Source organism: Notothenia rossii (genome assembly GCF_949606895.1).
Source record: "Notothenia rossii genome assembly, chromosome: 2".
Lineage (NCBI taxonomy): Eukaryota > Metazoa > Chordata > Actinopteri > Perciformes > Nototheniidae > Notothenia > Notothenia rossii.
The window spans coordinates 44,168,656-44,178,768 of NC_136904.1; the positions used below are offsets into that span (position 1 = coordinate 44,168,656).

The 10,113-nt window shown below is 41.7% G+C and overlaps 1 long non-coding RNA gene across 1 annotated transcript; it reads left to right on the top strand.

The window, feature by feature from the left end:
- The first annotated feature begins 3,655 nt into the window (after positions 1-3,655).
- On the top strand, positions 3,656-6,820 carry LOC307030095. The gene is made up of 4 exons (XR_013805534.1): positions 3,656-4,640; positions 5,239-5,303; positions 5,593-5,636; positions 6,690-6,820. It is a non-coding gene; the product is annotated as an uncharacterized lncRNA (long non-coding RNA).
- Positions 6,821-10,113: the final 3,293 nt, after the last annotated feature.

The following is a 10,113-nucleotide window of genomic DNA, read 5'->3' on the forward strand; positions in this document are numbered from 1 at the left end:
CACTACAAAAAAGTAGACTACACCACTGGTTGAAAGGGATCACAAGTATTGTCTTCAGGAAGAGGCAGAACATCAGAGAGATGAAGACGCACACCAGAGCGTGCAACCCAGTCTCATGGCATTTCGTGTTCACAAACACGATTTTTAATCTATTGATTCGTGTTCACCAACACGATTTTCCCCTTTTTTTCGTGTTGCACAGCACGATTTTAAAAGCAATGTATTTCTATTGGTATTCTCACGGCATTACGTGTTGCAGGAAGACCGGAAGCTGTGTGGTTCATGAAAACATGTTCTTACTCAATAGCAAGCCACAATTATTGCTTTTATTTGATCTCACCAGAATGCGTGACTCCACGACTCCTTAACACCGCATTGCGTGGTGGAGTCACGACATTTGTTACATTTACGTGTCGGCACCACGCAAACAACGCCAATGTAAAGTGAATGAGGCTCCTTTGTCGTGGTGCACACACACATTTCTACAACGTCCTGCAGTGAGCTTTTTATTCTATAAAACGTTTTTAAAATCTACTTTATAGCTTGTAGTAACTCACGGGAGGCTTGTTTTATTTTATTTGTATTCATAATCATTTTTATTTTTTGTCAGAATGCATTATGGTGCATTATTTACCAAATGTGTGTTCTCAAAAAACAGTGCATTGTGTGTAGTACAACTGTGATTTTTATTAAATTAGTTATTTTTTAAGGAAGGCCAGAGCTTCAGCTGTGTCAAATAGATTGTTCCCTTTAGTTTACGTTATTTAAAAGACAATTATATTCCTATTTGATCAATAAAGGGGTATTGTAGGCCAATATTAGTCATTTAAAAAATATATAATGATGATAATGATGGTGAAAACCACTCCCCCCACATTGGAATGATGATGGCTACTGTCTGTATTTTAAATGCTTTTTGTTTAATAGTAATAATAATAACAACAATAAACCAGAAGAAGATTCCGTCGTTACCACGGCAACGTTATGTCGTGCTTGACGGCAAGGTGACGTAGCCACGTTACGTTACCCACAATCACCTCACTTTCATTAATTTCATCTGACAACGGACTACAATAAGTATCTAAAATTAAGGGGATTTTATTTCTTTAAAACACGAAATAATATTGCTTTTATTTATTCCACTGTAGCACAGTCTCTATAGCGTTTCATTCCTGGATATAAGGTTGAGTTTTGTAGTGTGTTTGGCTTTTACAATAGGGTACGCACAACCTACTGTAGCGGCCACGTCCAGCTACCAGCTACTAGCGGCCTCCGGCCTTCCGGTCAAAGTTTTTAGCTGGATAGCATTTATAGTTTATACAGCTACATGACATTAGCTGTCCCCGGCACAGTTGGATAGTGGAGGTGCCTGCTAGAAAAATATGTTTAAATGCATGTATTTGCACATGTGTTGAAAAAGAGAGTGTTCAACACAGAGTTTTAATAGTGGCTAAAGGGCATCGGCGATGGAGTGGAACAAAAATGTGGAACTGGAGTTTTTCCAGAGGATTTGACTGGCCAGTGGGGACCACCCAATATCCCACTCTGAATCAGTAATACTTAATTGATCTCCGGGGGAAATGTTGTTACATTGTAGAATTAAAATATATAGTAGAAGATATAAGACAAACAAATATGTAAAAATATGTGCATAATATAACAATATGCAGTGTTTCCCCTAGGTTTACTGCTTTGGGGGGGGGGGGGGTTGCTGGCTGAGGGGAGAGAGGAGCTGTGGATTACTGTTATTGATTAATGCATCAGTGTTTCTAAAGGCCCAGATACACCGGCCAGTCACCTGAGAACTCGCCGACGCCGACACCGACTGTTGCGTCGCCGGACTCTCCTGCGTATTTGCCGACTTCGCGCACTGGAACACACCGCAAATCTGAGCCGAGCACGTATGAACTGCGTATGCGTGAGTAGCAATAGCTCTCCTTACCAGCAGGCGGCGGTAGTGTGTATTCATAATTCAAAAGAGGGAACAACCAGAACAACCGGAAGACAGAGAAGAAGAACAGACTTCATGATATAAACAAACAACAAATAGCGTTTTTCTTTCCATTTTCACTCTCGTCCATTGAAAACATGAACGAACAGGAGCTCTATAAACCGATGAGGTGAAATAGCCATCCGTGTGTGTTCCATCTTCCATTTTAAATCATTTGTTTACCTCCTTCACTTCCGTTAACGCTTCTCATGCACTGATTCGCTAGCTGAACAGCCAATCATTGTTATCCCTTTGTCCGACTTCCGGTGGTGTTCCCGACGCCGAATCGGCAAGAAAAGGCGTCAGGTCGGCAGAAAAGACCCGACGGTGCGGCGCACACCACTCCGAATAGGGCGTGCCCACGCTCATGTTCGGCCCGACTCCCATTTACTGCCGATTTCGGGCCGGTGTATCTTGGCCTTTAGGGTCAAAAACACTAGACTCACAACTTAAAATGAAAGCATTTAATTTATTTAATAAAAGAACACATGTTCAATGTGAAAAGTGACAGTAGATATAGATTAGTTGCAATTTGGTGCTATATATATATATATAAAAATAATTTTTTTTTAATAAAAAAGTTGAATTTCAGGGGGAGCGCCCCTCCAAGACAATGGTAGGGGAAACACTGATATGCACAGTATAAATGCATAATGTGTGCCAGAGTAATGCTCAGATGAATTATTATTGCACATAGAGTTATTATTGCACATAGAGTAATGCACAGATTAATTATTATTACATAGAGTATTGCACAGATGTTACTGTTATTCTAAATAATCCTATTTATTTTCCTGTTTTACAGCTTCATTGCAACGCTTACTATCACCAACACACACATATCCACACACACACACACACATAAAACCAACGGCACTTTTAAGAGCCAATCTTTCTCTCACTGTCTCTCTTTCTATCACTCTCTCTCACTTTCTCTTTCAATCACTCTCTCACTTTCTCTTTTAATCACTCTTTCACTCCTACAAATGGCTGGAGGGTCACAAAAAAAAGACCTGCCCAAACTGTAGAGAAAATATTTACTGTGGAAATAAAATCTGCCCACTATGTGAACATCCACAGCCAAACAATGTGAGACTCAAAAAGAAAATGGACAAATTCCAAATGCCAGCAGAAGCAGTGGTTGTCATCCATGAGTAAAAACAGAATCAAGTCCCACGTTCTTGATGACGCCGTCCTTCTGGTATGTAGTTTACAGAATTATCTCATTCACCAAAAGTGTGAAAAGTAGTTTTATTACTTTGACAGAGGATTATAAATGAACTGGTATTGCTTCACATCCATAATAAAGCCTATGAGTCCCTAATCTATATTGCAGGCCAAACTTTAATAAATACATTTTGTTCACTTATCAAACTTCCATTTTCAATGATAACCCAGTGTGGGGGATACCATTGACTTTTGCAAATATTGAAGCGATCAGTTTGATTGCTGTAAACATTTAATTACTGTATGATACTCATAATGCTGCATGGTGGACCACTGCCACTGCTAGGACCCCCTGCATGTAAGAATTAAGAGGGGACAAGTGTTCTGGGACATCCTCCATCACAATCAGAGTCACAGTCACACAGTCAGAAAAGAAATGTGTTTCTTCTTCAAATAAATTGCGCTGAGCAGTGGCTCTGTGGACAACCCTCAGCTTCTCTGGCTCGTCTGCCCTAACGCCAAGCAGATACCTGTGGGTGACATCATACTCAATCAATCTTTTTTTTACAGTTTAGCTTGATTAGGGTTGCCTTTGTTTGCATGTTTTGCACATTGGCCTAATTTCATATTTTATAATGTATGTGTGTGTATTCCATGTTCCTGTTTTCAAACATTCAATATTCAAAGGTCTTATTGTCATATGCACCGCTACAGCGTAGTTGTTGGAAATGACAATCTTAACTCCCAGGCTCCTCCAACAATACAGCATACAAATAGTACAAGAAGAAATAAAATAGTGCAAGAAGAAACTAGTCCAACAACGTAGGTGCAAAACTAAAATGCAGGAATAAGTCAAATATATACTTTTAAAATAGAATAAGATAAGACAGAAAGTAAAATGAAATACTAATATGGGGAGGCATGAATGAAAATTTTGTATAAACAGATGTGGATATGTATAAATATATTATATATGAAGAGATAACTAACCAATGCAACATTATGGTATTATACATAATAAATAAATAAATAAATATGTGGGCTTTTAAACATATTTGTACTACAAACCCTTTGTAGGTTGGAAAAGACTCAACCCAGACCAAGAGGAGAACCCTGACACACCAACACCACGCCAAGACCCACCCAACCAACTGCCCGATGGAAGCTACATCTTAGATTTGGTGCCATGTGATCCATCACCCATCACCCATAGACAGCAACCACAGGAAACAGCAGATCCACCACCACACCAGGCTCCAAGCACCCACCCACCCACCACCACACCAGGCTCCAAGCACCCACCCACCACCAAACCAGGCTCCCAGCACCCACCCACCACCACACCAGGCTCCCAGCACCCACCCACCACCAAACCAGGCTCCCAGCACCAACCCACCACCAAACCAGGTTCAAATTATGCTGGAACCATCACACCAAATCCCACCAATGCGGCAGCCACGTAAAAGAACCAAAACAATGAAAGGTATGTTTAGCTTATATTCTACTCACATTTAGATGCCACATAAGCATCAGTAAGTTAATGTTGCGATTTTTGTAGACGTTCCAAACATTGATTTATTAAAGGCCGGACTCATATTTGCCTTCAAATGTTATGCATGGATGCTATATTAATGTTTAGCACACATGCACATTTTGGAGTTAAAACAAAGACACAACAGAGTAACCTGTATGTATGTTGTCTGATAAGCTGAAGTCACATTCATTAAAACCTTTCTATACTTTATAATTTAATAGAAAGCTTGCACATCATTGCTTAATGTAATATAGTGCTACAGAGCCCAAGTCCCAGTGTAATGAATATAAGACTAAAACATATCCACTCAGTAGCAAGCAATGTAAGATGTAATCAGTCCATTAGCAGACACAGCAACATCCCGAAGAAATGGCAGAGAAGCTAAGATTTTGAATAAAACCATGTGTAGACTCTGAAACTTCTGTGATTTCTCAGTAGGAAACACTAAATGTGCTTATGTCACACAGTGGAAATGTTTGTGCATTCTGAGTTGAGCCCTATACAAAACATACTTTAACTGTTAATAATGTATTCCATACAATTACAGATTGCTCTCACAACCATCTCGAGGTGTTCCCTGTCCGCAAAATAATAAAGACAAGGAACCGAAAGGTAGGATAATGATTACCTTGATGACAGTGTTTGCTGTTGGATAACTTTTCTGAATGTGTATAGCAATTACTTTATCTTACCTTGAAGGAATGCTGTTGTCCAATTCACAATATTAAGCTATTTGTGTAAACATCCTGTAAATCCCTCTAGTCGGTCAGACTTATTTTTTCACGACAATATTTTTAAATATATGCAAACTATTTGAACAATACATATATCATAAGTGCTTGTGAAAGTACAAAGTTCAAAGAGCATACAGATGTACAATGTCTTTGTCTGCCTGCCACAGAGGGGGACGGAGCACCTTTACCAGTGGGAGCCCTGCACCATTTGGTATGTTAATTGTCTTTTGTACAATTACATCTATGTGTGCTGTTAACATTTGTTGTAATTGTTGGCACGCCATTATCTTAGGTGGCATTTGTTAAAGAAAAATGCAAAAAGTTCTGCTGTCTGTAGCACCAGCTATACACAAGTTATTTTAAATGTGCAAAGTCCACACTAAACGATAAATTGAAACTAGGTAGTTTATTTCATTAAAGCTGTGTCAATATTTGATTACACCACAGAGACACCAGGTTCACGTTAGCTACTCTGGCGTTAAGTCCACACTTACTAAAGTATTAGTAAATAATCACCAAACAACAACAGAAATGTAAAGGAACTAGGACAAAGAATTATGATTAGACATTCATCTACAGATAGTGCAAATCAACAACAATGACAATCAAGTGGTGAAACCGTAAACTACAACAAAGGGTAATATATCAGTACCCTATTATTGGTCAGATCAAATTGTAACATAACAAACGCATCTATCAAATGCTATTTGATCCCTTATCTTGGAATACAATGTGCCTGTTGGAGTAGTTATTATTCACTTGAAATGTTCTGCTGTAAGGCTCTAGGGATGCAATGATTTTACATTTTGATGCTATCATAATAGTCTGAGGAAACATCACCTTTGTCAGGGTTTTACAATTATTACACTAAGGATGGATGAATGTGTACTTATAATTCGAGGTTTTATAGGATCTTTCCACAACATTTTGGCATTTTCAGCTGCTGAGCCTATTTACCTTTGTTAACACGATTAACCACGATTTCCATATTTTTCAATGAGCAACAGTTGCTGTAAGGAACCTTAACGTACCATAATGTAGTTGTTTAGAGAGTGAGAACAAAAACACTCAGTGTAGCTGAACTGTTAAAAGTGACATTGGTTAATCGCTGCATCCATACAGTGGAATACCAAATACTTCACTTGTCTTTAAACGTTTCTAAAACAGTATAAACATTTTAAAGTAGCCTAATGAAAATCAATTGAATGTGTATTACTGCTCACTAATTCTTCTTCACCCTCCCTTTATTTTATTTTTTTCTCAGTGGTATGTCCTGGCCTCCATCCTGGCAAGCAGCCTGATTCCCACCCCATGCAAATCCCATTGCCAAACAAAACAATAAATGTTTTGGTGTTTGTATGGAATTAATAAAGTGCAACAGTTTAACAACTGCAACAGACTTAACATTTTTTTGACTTGAAGGATTGTTGCATTGTTTTATGGCCACTGGCAAATAATTTCACAGGTGAATTGCATATTGATGTAAAATGAAGCTCAGCGCAAGTTCTTTCAGGAAGACTGGGTATATATATATATATATATACATTCACTCCGCAGCTGCATATAATCAGCTCATCACAGTCGTTCTCTTTAACATATTACATTTCACCTCATTCTCCAGCAGCCAATCCCCGTGCTGCAGCCAAACTTTAAAATGGCAGTCAGCTGTTATTTCAGGTTGTCATGCTGCCGCCCGCCTCCCCCCCATCCACCTCCTCTCATTATATCCACTGCCAGGAGAGCTAATCCAAAGACCTCATCACATCCCCTCTTCATCCCATCTCCTCATCAAATCCAGATCTTCAGCATCATCACCAGTGGCTAGACACCAGAGGGGGTTCCCTATATGCTCACGGCTCCATTTCCGCGTTTAGATATACCATTTCAGGATCGGGGTCTAATCGCCAAAGACTTAACATTTATCGTATGGCATGTGTCAAAAAATGTTCTTTAAACAAAAGGAATTCTCTCCTGATTGAAATACACAGAAGCAGCACACAAGGGGTCCTTGAGATGATAGTTCAATCAGGAGAGACGTGATGTATGGAATACATGTTTATTATCGGGTCACATTATATAAATGAAACATAATGATGACAGATTATAACAGTGAATAAAATGGTGTTTGGCGATTAGGCCCAGGTTTTGTAGGATAACATTCGGGAAGGGAAATAACCGTTTCCGATTAACCCCCCTGGGTCTAGAGACTGGTGGTGGTGATAAGTGGTCAGGTCCGGTTGGAAGGGAGAAGGTTAAGCTTGGCCCTGAGTTGGAAGCAGGAGGCGAAGGGGTGGAGGAGGGTTGCACGTTGACACCTGGAAGACAGCTGATGGAAAAGGGGAGAGCATATATAGAGGGATTAACAGGTGCGATAATTAGGCTTGTGGATGGAGGGAAGTGATAGGTTAGTTTGAGGAGTGGCGCTCCCTATCAATTAGTGAAGGGAGCGAGTATTGCCATGACGTGCAATACGAAGTGATAGGTCTTCCTGCCTGAACTTGCGCTGAGCTTCATTTCAATCAGGAGAGACGTGATGTATGAAATACATGTTTATTATCGGGTCACATTATATAAATGAAACATAATGATGACAGATTATAACAGTGAATAAAATGGTGTTTGGTGATTAGGCCCAGGTTTTGTAGGATATCATTCGGGAAGGGAAAGAACCGTTTCCGATGAACCCCCAAAAGAAGTGAAAGTATGGAGTACTGAACGTGATGAAATCTTACCTTGTGGTATGCAGTGGAGATCTATGGATGAAATGAGAGGTTAGTGCATGTGGGGATTTTAGACATACTAATGCCTCCTAGGCATCCTCCCTGGACGTACAGGGCTTCCCGGACATACAGGGCATCCTGGACATACAGAGCATCCCGGACATACGGGGCGTCCTGGACGTATATGTCAGGATAAGCATGAGCCGCGGGGCGAATATACGGACTGACATGCTAAAGAACCACCACCAGTTAAATGCATACGTACCAATTTAAGGTTGGAGAGACCTTTGGATAGCCAGCACGGCACTGAGGTCCGGACGAATGTAGGATGAGAAAGCGGAGGAGGACCACCGTCCGAGTTGTTGCAGGGATGAGGATGAGACGTCTTGATTAGCAGCGGAAGTAGCTGCACCTATTCTAAATGAATGCCCCGTGTATAGGAGGGGAGATAACCCGGATTTCATGAGAACTTGCTTTAAATAGTGGTTGAACTGTCGTTGAGTTAAGGGAAAATTCCCTGAGATAAGAAATAATGGAGAGAGGGGATTAGAGATAGGTCTAAGCTGTAGGAATTTGATCATGGATTTATAAGGGCAGAACTGGGAGTCGTTGCGGGCGGTGATGACGGAGCAGGCGCCGCCACATTTGGAGTGCTTAAGATGTAAGCTAAAATGGCTGGCGTGAAAGGATATGTCAGACAAGCAGACGTCTCGATTGGAATCGAACGTTAGAGAAGCTGTGGTAAATTCACCTGGTCTGAGGAAAGCATAAAAAGCTAGGAGAAATAAAGCATCAAGTAGTGCATCGATATAAGGGGAGAATAACCCACTTCTAAGTTTGGAGAGCATAAGGCGTAAAGTGGAGAGTGTAATAGGACGTCTCCGGTCTAAGGCAGGGGGAAAAGTTTTAATAAGACCTTTGAGAATGAGTTTGACTGACTGGTTTGTGAACAGGCTTGGAAAGCCGGGATCGGAACAGCGAATGTTAAACTGAACTCCTGCTAAGAGGCCCCGGATGTATAGGGGGTTTGAGGTGGCGATCAGTGGCGCAGTAGCACATGAAGGCGCACACGGTGGAGATGAGAACAGGTTTAAGTGTAATGCCAACGGAAAAGCAAAATAAAGCGAACGTTCTCCAAGCGAAATGATATGTTTTAAGGGTGGAAGCGGCTAAGCCCTTCCTCATGAAAAACCTGGCGGATCCGAGGTGCCTTGATAGGGGGCTTCTATTTAGAAGAGAGAGAGAAGATGCAGGGGAGGAATCCTGACGGGTTGAGCGCTGGCTTCTGGGCAGAGGTTCCGGAATTTCTGGAAGTGGAAACGAGAGAGGGAATCAGCCACTGAGTTCAGGTGGCCGGGAACGTGACGAGCGGAGATGAGAAAGTTGTGGGTGATGGAAGACCACGTGATGCTTCTCATGAACGGCATGATGTCACGGCACGGGGAGCGCGCTTTATTAATAATTCCGACCACTGATTGGTTGTCACAGAGTACTGAGATCCGCTGCCGGGGCCAGAGGTGACCCCACACGTGGCAGGCAACAGCGATCGGAAAGATCTCATGCAGAGCGGAGGAAGAGGCATGGCTGGGGACTGCCGGAGGCCATGAGCCTGCGAACCACTCTCCCTGAAAGAAACCCCCAAAACCCACGGATGGGGCAGTGTCCGTGAAGAATCTCATGGAGTCGGAGGAGTACAAGAGGTCGTCGTAGAAGAAGGTGACGCCATTCCAGTGTGCGAGCAGGAGGGACCAGAACCGCAGGTCAGAGCGGCAGCCTTCATCTAAGAAGACGTGGTCATGGAGGTGTTCTACAGCCGACGCTGTATCCAGGAGTCGGGAAATAAAAGAGCGCCCCTGAGGGATAATACGCATGGCGAAGTTGAGGTGCCCGAGCAGGGAGAGCAGCTGTTGCTTGGTGATAACTTGTTGCTCACAGAAGGACTTTGTAATGTCGCGAATGCGCTGCAGT